Here is a 12,705-nt window from a genome sequence, read left to right on the forward strand (position 1 = left end):
CTATTTTACTTTTTATTTATAACTAGATGCTAACTATATAGTTTTTCATTATCCATTATGTTTATCTTTTGCTTAGTATTGAACTCATTATTTCTTAAAATAATGTATATATACACTTAGATATACATTTATATACATATATAAAAATTTTGGCATTCTCTCCCAATGATAACATTATATCTTTTTCTAAGGCATTATATTTAATGGCTACCATGAATCCCTTTTCCAATGTTATTAATCCCATGGTAATGATCATACAGCAAATTTTAGAAAAATATATTGAAAATAGGAAAGCTACTAATATCAGAATCAAAATTCAATTTATAAATAGATGCTTTGAGAAAAATGTCATGATCCCACTTTCACAATCCTCCTCTTAATTTCACTCTCCTTCAATTATTGTGTTTAACTGAAAGACATGTAACCGATATTATTTTTTTAATGACGTTGTCTAAGTTTGATATTCAACTTTGCATACTTTTACCTTTGAAGAAGACTTTGCCAAAAGTTTACTTATCAAGTCATCAAGCATTGTGAGGTTGGTAATAGGCACAACAAGGTTAATTTAAGGCTATTTTTTTTGTTTTGTTTTGTTTTTTAAGAGTAGAAATTAAGAGTTTATTTTTTCCGATATACAAAAAGAATAATGATAATCTCTGTCTTCTTCATAAGTTAATGACAAAGCCATAATAACTAATAAGGTTATTTTAACAGGTGCTAAATAGAAATACTTATCTTCTATCTATACACTTATATTAATTAAGTCTTCCTTGAATAGAAAGCTATAACTGTCTCTCTTCAAGTTCCTCCATATCACATAAGCACTGATCAGTTTTGGGCAACTTATTCATAACTGCCTGTCTTTGCTGAGTGGTCTTCACAAATCTGAGCAGATTGACGATGGCAGCAGGTGTCACTCCAGGTATACGACTTGCAGCCCCAATCGTCTGTGGGCAACTGAAATGTAGCTTCTCTCGAACTTCAGAGGACAAAGACATATCCCTGAGAGTCAAGTAATCTAGATCTTTTGGCAACTGGAGAGCTTCATCTCGCTGAATGTTCTTTATTTCTTGTTGCTGATGGAACAATACTGATTCATAAGTGGCTTCTATTTTCAGTCTTTCAGCTAGCTCTCTGCATTCGGTGTACTTCTTCAAGGGCTCTGGAACAGCCTTGGCCAATAACTCCATGTCAACTTCCTCATACTTCAGAACATCTAGAGCTCTGAGAGGGACAGTTCTATCCACACTTAAAGAAGCTTCTGGAATTAACTTTTTTCATTTAGAACTTGAAAACTCAATGGATTTTAGCATGGAAATGCATTCTTCTAAAGAAGACTTCATCCAAGAAGCTCTTTCATATCTTTGTTGGGACACACAGCCAGCTTCCTTATACCCTCGGAATGTGAGGCGGCTATCGGCATTATCATGGCGCAGTGACAGACGAAACTCCACCCGGCTTGTAAACACTCGGTATGGTTCATTGGTGCCCAGTGTGGTGAGGTCATCAATCAAGACTCCTATGTAGCCTTCTGTTTGGCTAATGACAAAAGGAGGCTTCCGTTTGGCCCGAAGACTTCCATTGATTCCACCTATCACACCTTGAGCTGCAGCTTCCTCATAACCAGTAGTGCCATTTATCTGTCCAGCGAAGAAGAGCCGTTGCACCAAAAGAGTTTCAAGAGAAGGAGTGATCTGGCGGGGATCTAAGTAATCATACTGAACACCATAGCCTGGCTGGATTATTTTAGCTTTCTCCAAGCCTCTGATGCATGTAATCATTTTCTCTTGTAATTCAGCTGGTAGTGTCACAGATAACCCTTGGGGGTAAATGAGGTCAGAATCTAGTCCTTCAGGTTCCAACCAAACTTGATGCAGACGGTTTGGAAAACGTAAAACCTTTCATTCAATGGAGGAACAATATCGGGGTCCTCTTGTAGTTTCTTTAATGTGACTCTTAAGGTGAAGGTTCTCAAGGACAATCTGATCCACTCTAGGGTTGGTGTGAGTCAAGTAACATGGCAGCTGATCTTCTGGCTTACTCCACACTGTTTCATTAATAAAGCTGAATGGAATGGGTGGATTATCTGGTGTCTGCTTGTTCAGAATGCTGAAATTAATCGACTCTTTGGCAATTCGGGGTGGAGTCCCAGTCTTCAATCTTCCTACCACAAACCCCAACTTCTCTAGAGTCTGAGCCAACCCTATAGAAGGCTGATCTCCTAAACGTCCTGCCGGATGCATCTCCAATCCAATTACCATCATGCCTCTCAGAAATGTCCCAGTAGTCAGAATCCCGCTGTCTGCATGCACTTTGCTTCCATCCGCCAAAACAACACCACTGACACATTTCCCAGTGTGCTCAGGTTCTGGTTCTGTAAAAATAAGGTCTTCTACAGCTCCCTCCTGAACAGTAAGCAGTGGTGTATTTAGGATTTCTTTCTGCATGTTCTGTTTATAAAGTCTCCTATCAATTTGAGCTCTCAGACCCCAAACAGCTGGTCCCTTACGCCGATTTAATACTTTGTAATGTACACCAGACTGGTCACAGATTCGGGAACACAGGCCATCCAAAGCATCAATTTCCCTCATTAAATGCCCCTTTCCGATGCCACCAAAGGAAGGATTACAGGACATCTGACCAATCGTGTCCACGCGGTGCATGAGTAGCAGAGTCCGTGAGCCGCACCGAGCAGCAGCGCTGGCTGCCTCGGTCCCAGCATGTCCTCTGCCGATGACTACGACGTCGAAGTGCAGGGTCGAGGGTTCAGCGCTGTCACTGCTGAACCAGGCCAACGGAAGGTGCTGTTTGGTGAGAGAAGCCGCAATTCAGTGACCACAACCTCGGAGGGAGAACATGATTGGAGAAAGGCAGAGTCTGTCTGACTCTAAACCTGACACAAGCTACGCGCAAAATTTTAGGGCGCGAGAGTAATTCTTAAGGGCACAACCATCTTCCTATTTGTTAATTAAACAGAAAAATGAATGTCATTCTTCAAACATTGGCCATCCAGTTTATCTTGCCTCAATGATCGCAAGTAGGACTTTGAGAAAGGATATAAAACAAATTTCTGCTTTTATTTTAAAAGTTATAAATGCATCAAGTATGTATGCATTTATTAATATTGGTTCTCACCACTATATGGTAAATGTATTTGGAATTACTTTATTTGCAAATGACTTATGCTTAAATTTTGATAGGAAATAATATTATTCGTATTTATTTATAAATTGAAATAAATATTTAGGATTTTCAAATACAAAATACACTGAAAAATAATATTACTAAAATATGAGGTTCACCAAACATACGTAACACAGATCTAAAAATTTACCTACCCACAAACATGCTGTGTTAACCCTTTAAAAATACGTAGCAGTCAACATGAAGCTGATTCTAATACCTAGATATTTTTCTCAGAATTCATAGTCAGGCACAGAGTACAAACATATTCCACATTCCAGATTTAATAAATGTTTCTCATTTAGTTACTAAATGTAAACTCTTTTAATAACTACTTACTATTAAGTTAAATTTACTTAATCATTTAGTAAAAGCCTTACTAATATATCCTTATTGATTATCTTCTATAAGAAATATTATCATTTAGCAAGGTGGTTCTCAACTTGAGGGAGTTATATCTTCCCATGAAATATTTGGCTTTGGTTTTGTCTGACATTTTGATTGCCATGACTATGGGGTTTGTCTGGGTGCTACTGACATCTAGAAGACTAAAACCAGGCAGGCTACCAAATATCCTGTAATATATAGGTCAGCCCCCATAAGATATAATTATCCAATATCAAATGTCAATAGAATGGAGTTTGTAAAATCATAATTTAGCATGATACAAAAGGAAAATGTCCTGTGAGGGGTGAAGAAAGAGATTTATTCCTTTCTATAATACCAGAATAAATAACAAAAACTAAATATTTTTATTTAGTTAGCATAGTGATAAAGTTTATACCATGATAGTGCATTTCAATATATGACACAGATCAATTGTTAAATATGAATTGTTAAAAATGTACTATTTACAAATTAGCTCTGAATCCTTACAGAGAAAAAGAGCACAGGATCTCTTTTGTAACTGCTTTGTGCTGAGCAAGGGCATTATTTTCCTTCAGAGCTAAGAGATTCTTGCTCCCTGTCCAAGGGATAATGAGGCCTGGGCACAAAAGAAGGTGGTGATGGTATCTAGAGGTGGCATTTCCTGCACAAAAGTAGGGCTTACAACCTGGTGGAGACCAAACTGTGTTACAAATCTCAATATTATTTGGGCAAAAGCTAGAAAAATCCAGGATCCAGTTCTGTTCATAAGTGAAAAAGAAAACTTTGAAGACAGTTAACTAATGTCCATAGTTGTATATTATAGAGTCTGTTAAGACTCAATTTTCTTTTTCTAAAATCACCCTCACTTTTATCAAAGAGCTAAACTAAGACCCACTCATTTGCTGCATTAAGTCCAGTTTCAACTATACCAGATTATTTGCATAAACAACAGAATGGCAATTATTATATAAGCTTTCTTACATTTGCTTTCTTAAATCTTGTAAGGGATTTCCAGACTGATCTTTAATTAGCTTCTGAGAGAAAATAATCCAACCATATACTTGCCAATAGGTTTTGCCTGGAATACCTGTAGGCGGGTCTCGAAAATGTCTTGATGTTCTTCCTTGCCTTCTCTCATGAAAACAACCTTTGTTTCTTACCTGGAAAGACTGCCATGAACCATATGAATAAGCAAGGTACCAGGCTATTTCTCCAAGGAGTTTTTATGGGCTTTAAAGTCACTCTTCATTCCTTAAAGTTTGGTGACACTCAGAGTCTACACATCTTTCTCAGATATAACAATCCAGTCAAAGTCTTGGTTAACAAAGCACAACTGCATTCTATTATACAAAGAACAGATTACTTTTGAATGTATGCAAACATATTGCCATGAAAATAATACTATTTACTCATTAAGACACTAAATTCTGGAGGGATCACTTAGGGACAAATATACAAATGCCTCAATATTGCTTTAAGAAAATATAGTTTAGTGAATTGTTTCAAGAAAAAGAGAAAACAAGTTTCCTTAGGTTTGAAAACAAAAAGGTTAAAAATTAGTAGTATTTTCAATGAAAAGTTACAAAAACTACAATACCTTCAGTTCTTTTAGTTACATAACCAATTTTGATTATACTGATTATATACCGGTATTTCTATAAATCTGGTTATTCCATAAAGTTTTAGTAATCTTCATCCTGTTCAAAGAAATAAAAATAAAATTTATTCTCAGAAATATGTAATTTAGAATAAGTCAGTCTTTTCCATGGATCTTTCTGAAATGTATTATATTTGAAAATGCATTTGAGTAAAACAATGACTGTCTCTAAATAAGAACAAAAAACCACCACAAAACACAAAACCTTAAAATGATATGGTTATAGATCTGATTATGATGCAATTGACGGAGGAATTTGCTTTAATTTGCTTTTTTGTAACAATATTTTAAGATAACAATTAGAAATATGAATAAAAGTATATCAGAACCTTGTAGACTCTTGGAAAGTTTTATAATATTTCTAGAATATCCACTTTAATAATAAAAATATGTGATTACAAATAGAACATAATTATTATGCCTTTATTTGTCATATGCTCACAGGAACTTTAAGCATATTAAGTAAGCCTAATTCGCTCAAAATTTCTCCCTCAGAAGAAGAGGGATCAAATTCTTGAGGTAGTTCAGGGCCCACTAGAATGACTCAAAACCAATTCTAGGTCAAGAAAGAAATTTTAATTTAAACCTTTGGAAAGTTGTCAAATATATTTGACCAAAAAAATCATATATATCATTATAAAATGAAGCAATATTTAAATTATTTATTTACACAAAATAACAATAAAAACATCAAATACAAACACAGGCTAGCAAAACTTTATTTCTTAAGATTAAGAAGAGAATTGGGGACTTCTGGCCAAGATGGAGGCTTAGACGGACACGCTTGGTCTCCCTCTACAACTAGAAAGGAATACAACTACCTCAAAACAAAAGATAACTAGAAATTCCAGAAAATAAAACTACACGGAAGCCCAACATATGAAGTTATAAACCAGCAGCGCTCGTTGGGCAGGTAAGAAGAGCGAAAGTGGGCAGAGCTGTTTGCTGTAGCACCGGGGACAGTGGCAGAGAGAGCAATCCAGGCTGCAGTCGAGCCACAGCAGCTCCCGACCCCAAGGCTGGGAAAAGCAGCTACCGCATTGCCTGGGATGGTGAGGCCCAGAGGGCAGGAGGACAGATCTGTGTCTCCTAGCAGAGAATAATGGCAGGAATCCATCTTGGACCCCTGCCCCCACACAAAGCGCCACAGTCCCACGAAATAGGTTGCGGATCACCACTAGTCACTTGGTAGTGACGACAAAGCGCCATAGCGCCGCAAAATAGGTTGCAGGTCGCCACCGGTCGCTGGGTAGTGATGACAAAGGGCCACAACGTGGCGAAAAAGGTTACGGATTGCCGCCTGTTGTGGGGTTGTAACGAGTACACAGGCACTGCCCCCTATAGCTGGCCCAAGAAAGCAAAACTCAAATCTGTCAAAATGAGGCAGACAACTAGAAATCCCAGTGGCTCAGCTCGCCAGGCAACAGATAAAGAATCTGACAGATGAACAAATAAGAAACCTGTCAAAGGCTCAGTTTAGAGCCATTGTTATAAGGTGACTTACAGAATTAACAAAAGATTTGGAAAAAGATGAAAAAGGATTGAAAACCACTTATACTGAAAAGAACAAACACAAATATGAGACAAATGGTGAGAAAATAAAATCCAGAGTTCAAATCAACAAACCAGAACATAGAGAAGGAACAAACAGTCAACCAGTGGGGAGAGAGGAAACAGGAAGCAAGGAAAGTGAGGAGAGGACCAGAAATCTCTGGGACAGCTATAAGAGTCTGAACATAAGAATAATAGGATTGCCGGAGGGCGAAGAAGAAGAACTAGGAATTGAAAAATTAAGTGAAAATATAATAAAGCAAAACTTCCCAAACTTGGGGAAGGAAATAGACTTATAGATCCAGGAAGCACAGAGAGTTTCAGAAAAACTGGAACCAGGGAGAACCACTCCAAAACACATTAGAATCAAAATGTCAAAAGTTAAAGATAAAGAGAGAATCTTAAAAGCAGCAAGAGAGAAGAAAAGAATCATGTACAAAGGGGTCCCATTAGACTATCAGCTGACTTCTCAAGGGAGACCCTGCAGGCAAGAAGGGACTGGCAAGAAATATTCAAAATAATGAAAAGCAAAAAACTACAACCACGAATACTCTATCCAGCGAAATTGTCATCAGAATAGAAGGGCAGAGAAAGTGTTTCCAGGACAAAATAAAACTGAAAGAGTTCATTAGATCCAAACCACTATTATATGAGATGTTAAAGGGACTGGTTTAGAAAAAGGAGGATCAAAACTATGAACACTAAAATGAAAACTGCATCACAAGAACCAACAACAGAAGCTAGGGAATTGAAACAAAGGCGAACTAAATAGGCAACGAGAGTGGAAAAAGAACTATAGGTATGGGGAGCATATTGGGGGGAGGTCATCAGGGAGGGGGAGGGGTAGAGGGAGGGAGATAGTACAGGAATTAAGAAGCATAGTAGGAGGGAATAGAGTAGACAGGAGGAGGTTGAGAAGAACTTAATGCACAACCAATGGACATGGACTAAAAGGGGGGGACAGCTGGAGGGAGGGGGGGCCATCGGGTGGAGGGGAGCAGAGGGAAGGGAAATTGGGACAATTGTAACAGTATAATCAATAAAACATATTAAAAAAAGATTAAGAAGATGAGTTTTAAGTAATTGAGTACCTGATTAACATAATATGATACACAATTATTTTAATAATACATAGAATCTTTGCTTTCTAGGCAGATACCAGAAAAGCTTTTTTCCCTTTTAACAGATTGAAATAGAATCAAACGAATTCTGTATTGGTTAATTTTTTATATTCAAATTTATTTAATTAATTAAATTCATTTTTCAGCTTATCTGTATAATTTGCTCTCAAGATCTTTCTTTATACCTTCTTACCCATTTATAAAAAGCTAGCTTTAGAACAACTTTTTTTTAACAAGTATTTTGTACTTTATATCTTCTATTACCAAAATATATACTTTCTTTCCAACTTAATTAAAATTATATTTTAATTCTCATCCAATCATGATTTTTTTGTATTTTATTGATTATATTGTTACAATAGTTCCAATTTTCTCCCCTTTACTCCCCTCCCCAAGCAATCCCCCCCCCAAGTCCATACCCATGGTTCGTGAAAAATAACTATCCCTCCCTCTCAGATATTAAGACCCTTTGTAATCTTGTAAAGGACAATGAGGAAAGGTCTCAAGCTCCTATAGCTGCTTCAAGCTGGACATGGTCGTCGTCCTACCTACACTTGGGTCCAGAAAACCCTAATAATAGTGGGGGTATGGAGGGGAGGGTGGCCTTCCTACATGGGGAAGGATTGTGCAGACTCCAGGTCGGTTGGCTGTCCCCGGACAACGGCGTGTTTTGTTTAACAGGCTGGCATCTTTGTTGTGTTCTGGGGGCAACAGTTTTGGTGAAAAGGGTTAAAAGACATCATTCAATCCATAACTGCTAGATGACAAAAGGCAGGGATTAATTTTTCAATGTCCCACATTAGGGAAAAGAAGGGCTTCTTTGGAGGAAGGTGTGCCAGGCACATCTCACCTGTCCAAAACCCTTTTGCCCACCATACTTAGTTTGGGCTGAGGGAAATAATTTAGGTTTTCCCCCTCTCAGACCTCTGGGACCTTTCTATCCAAGCCATTAAGATAGAAAAGAGAAACCAGTTTTAAAGTGAAGCCCACAGACCACCCCATTCTTCACCAACCCAGCCATTTAGTTCAGCCAAACCGTTGAGTCTCAGGAGGCAGCGCTGCAGAGAGCATTAAGTGAGGCTTATGCGTACAGACAATCACTCAGGTAATGCGGTCATAGGCTTATGCCCTTTGAAAACAGAAAACACATGTTAATTTATGTAACATAATCCACAAACAAGTCTCTAAATCCGTAAGATTGTCTTATTGGGGAGACATCCAGTTGCAAGGCACTTGACATTCTACTTGCCTGCAACTTGAATATCTTCGATGATATCACAGACATGGTTTAATTTTCAAGTGAAACCATTTTTTAAATGAGGAGACACTTTTAAGACTGTTAGTTGCCCTACTTTTTAGTCTACTACTGGTCATTGTGATTTTCCTTGCATAATGATTCTTCTCCCTAAGATTACCCTCGTTATCTTTAAAGGGACTACATTAAGTCCATTTTTAATTTATCCTGTTCATTTGCATGAACATAACAAGAGCAGCAAATGATCACTTATGATCTTTAGTTCTGCTTTGCTGGAACTTATCCAAGGAACATTTAGGGTGACCATCAGTCTGCTCTTCATGGTATAGAAGTTGAGCCACATACCTGGCATTTATCCTTGCCTGTACACACCTGTCCTTTCCAAGTATTTATGGTTTTTCATTGTGCCTTATGGTCCCTTCTAGCCATCTTCCAGGAAAACAACCTTCGTTCCTTCACTGGAAAGATTGCTGTGGACCGCACAACCAACCATGGTACCAGGCCTTTTATCTCGCAGGCTTTTATTACCTTTGAAAGTCATTCCCAGTTCCTCAGGGCTTTTGGTAACAACCTGAGCCCAAGTATGTCTCCTTTAGGCTTGACATTTCAGTCAAAGACTTGGTCAACAAGACCTCTATTAACAACTGGTCTTATTAGTTCTATGCAAGGAAACTTATGTCATTACTTACTTGTTTGGAATGCCAAACTCTGGAGCGATCAAATAGGGAGAAAAATATACAACGTGAAGGAAAATCTTTGTCCTAATATTCACTGAACTGACATTTCCATTCCTCATATTTTCATTTTTCCCCCACTAAAAAAAATTTTTTTTGTTTGTTTTTTCATTACAGTTGTCTCACTTTTTTCCCCTCTTGCTTCCCTGCACCCTGCCCCTCCCTTCCCCCACATTCAGTCCCCACTCAGTTGCCCATGTCCATGGGTCATTTATACATGTTTTTGACTTGACCCTTCCCTTACTTATCCCCCTTCTCTCCCTCCCACCCCCCCCCCCTTGTTACTGTTAGTCTACTTCTTGTTTACATAGCTCTGGTTCAATTTTGCTCATTTGTTTGTGTTGTTCATTAGTTTCCTGTAATAGGTGACAGCATAAGGTATTTTTCTTTCATTGCCTGGCTTATTTCGCTAAGCATAATTTTCTCTAGTTCCATCCATGTTGTTGCAAATGGTAGAAGTTCCTTCTTTCTTTCTGCTACATAGAACTCCATTGTGTAAATGTACCACAGTTTTTTGATCCACTCATCTAGAAATGGGCACTTAGGTTGTTTCCAGCACTTGGCTATTGTGAATAGTGCTGCTATGAATATTGGAGTGCATAGGTTCTTTTGAATTGGTGTTTCAGGATTTTTAGGATATAATTCTAGCAATGGAATTGCTGGTTCAAAAGGCAGTTCCATTTTTAGTTTTTTGAGGAAATTCCAAACTGTTTTCCACAGTGGCTGAACCAGTCTGCATTCCCACCAGCAATGCACCAGGGTTCCCGTTTCTCCGCATCCTCTCCAGCACAAGTTGTTTGTTCATTTGTTGATGATGGCCATTCTGACTGGTGTGAGGTGGTATCTCATTGTGGTTTTTATTTGCATCTCTCTGATGGCTAGTGATGTTGAGCATACTTTCATATGTCTATGAGCCCTCTGTATGTCTTCTTTGGAGAAGTGTTTGTTCTGGTCCTTTGCCCATTTTTTGATTGGGTTGTCTGTCTTCTTGGTGTTGAGTCGTATGAGTTCTTTATATATTTTGGAGGTCAATCCCTTGTCTGTGATGTCATTGGCGAATATATTTTCCCATATGGTTGGTTTCCTTTGCATCTTGCTGATGTTTTCTTTAGCTGAGCAGAAACTTTTTAGTTTGATGTAGTCCCATTTGTTTATTCTTTCCTTTATTTCCCTTGCCTTAGGAGATATATCAGTGAAAAAGTTGTTACGTGGGATATCTGAAATTTTCCTGCCTATTTTTTCCTCTAGGACTTTTATGGTATCACGGCTTACATTTAAGTCTTTGAATCATTTTGAGTTTATTCTGGTGTATGGTGTAAGTTTGTGGTCTAGTTTCATTTTTTTGCATGTCCCTGTCCAGTTCTCCCAACACCATTTGTCGAAGAGGCTCTTTTCACTCCATTTGATGTTCTTTCCCCCTTTGTCAAATATTAGTTGACCATATGAACCTGGGTTTATTTCTGGGCTCTCTATTCTGTTCCATTGATCTATATGTCTGTTTTTATGCCAGTACCAGACTGTTCTGATTACTGTGGCCTTGTAGTATAGTTTGATATCAGGTATTGTGATTCCTCCTACTGTGTTCTTCCTCAAAATTGCTGTGGCTATTCGGGCTCTTTTTTGGTTCCATATAAATTTTTGAAGTATTTGTTCTAGGTCTGTGAAATATGTTGCTGGTATTTTAATAGGGATTGCATTGAATCTATAAATTGCTTTGGGTAGTATGGACATTTTAATGATGTTGATTCTTCCCATTCATGAGCTTGGTATATGCTTCCATTTATTTGTATCTTCTTTAATTTCTTTCTTCAGTGTTATGTAATTTTCTGAGTACAGGTCTTTTACCTCCTTGGTTATGTTTATTCCTAGGTATTTTATTTTTCTTGTTGCTACGGTAAATAAGATTTTTCTTTTAGTTTCTATCTCTGAGTTTTTATTGTTGGTGTATAAAAATGCCTTCGATTTCTTAATATTGACTTTGTATCCTGCTATTTTGCTGATTTCACTTATTAGGTCGAGTAGTTTATTTTTGGAGCCTATAGGGTTTTCTATGTACACTATCATGTCATCTGGAAATAATGACAGTTTTACTTCCTCTTTTCCAATTTGAATGCCTTTTATTTCTCTTTCTTGTCTGATTGCTGTGGCAAGAACTTCCAAGACTATGTTGAATAGGAGTGGAGAGAGCGGACATCCTTGTCTTGTTCCTGATCTCAGGGGGAATGCTTTCAGTTTTTGCCCATTGAGTATGATGCTGGCTTCAGGTTTCTCATATATGGCCTTTATTATGTTGAGGTATGCTCCCTCTATTCCCATTTTGCTGAGAGTTTTCATCATAAATGGGTGCTGTACTTTATCAAATGCTTCTATCTGCATCTATTGATATGATCATGTGGTTTTTGTCTTTCATTTTGTTTATGTGGTGTATTACGTTTATTGATTTGCGAATATTAAACCATCCTTGCATCCCTGGGATGAATCCCACTTGATCCTCGTGTATAATCTTTCTATTGTGTTGCTGTATCCAGTTTGCCAGTATGTTGTTGAGGATTTTAGCATCTATGTTGATCAGCGATATTGGCCTGTAGTTTTCTTTCTTTGTTGTGTCTTGACCTGGTTTTGGAATTAGGGTTATACTGGCTTCATAGAACGGGTTTGGGAGTCTTCCCTCTTCTTGTATTTTTTGGAATAGTCTGAGGAGGATAGGAGTTAGTTCTTTCCTAAATGTTTTGTAGAATTCACTTGTGAAGCCATCCGGTCCAGGGCTTTTGTGTGCTGGGAGTTTTTTGATTACTGCTTCAATTTCACTAGCTGTTATCGGTCTATTCAGACTTT

The 12,705-nt window shown here is 37.8% G+C and overlaps 1 pseudogene; it reads right to left on the reverse strand.

The window, feature by feature from the left end:
- Positions 1-658: 658 nt before the first annotated feature.
- Positions 659-2,858, reverse strand: LOC150002064 (5-taurinomethyluridine-[tRNA] synthase subunit MTO1, mitochondrial pseudogene; annotated as a pseudogene).
- Positions 2,859-12,705: the final 9,847 nt, after the last annotated feature.

Source organism: Furipterus horrens, unplaced genomic scaffold (genome assembly GCF_987537825.1).
Source record: "Furipterus horrens unplaced genomic scaffold, mFurHor1.1.pri manual_scaffold_9, whole genome shotgun sequence".
Lineage (NCBI taxonomy): Eukaryota > Metazoa > Chordata > Mammalia > Chiroptera > Furipteridae > Furipterus > Furipterus horrens.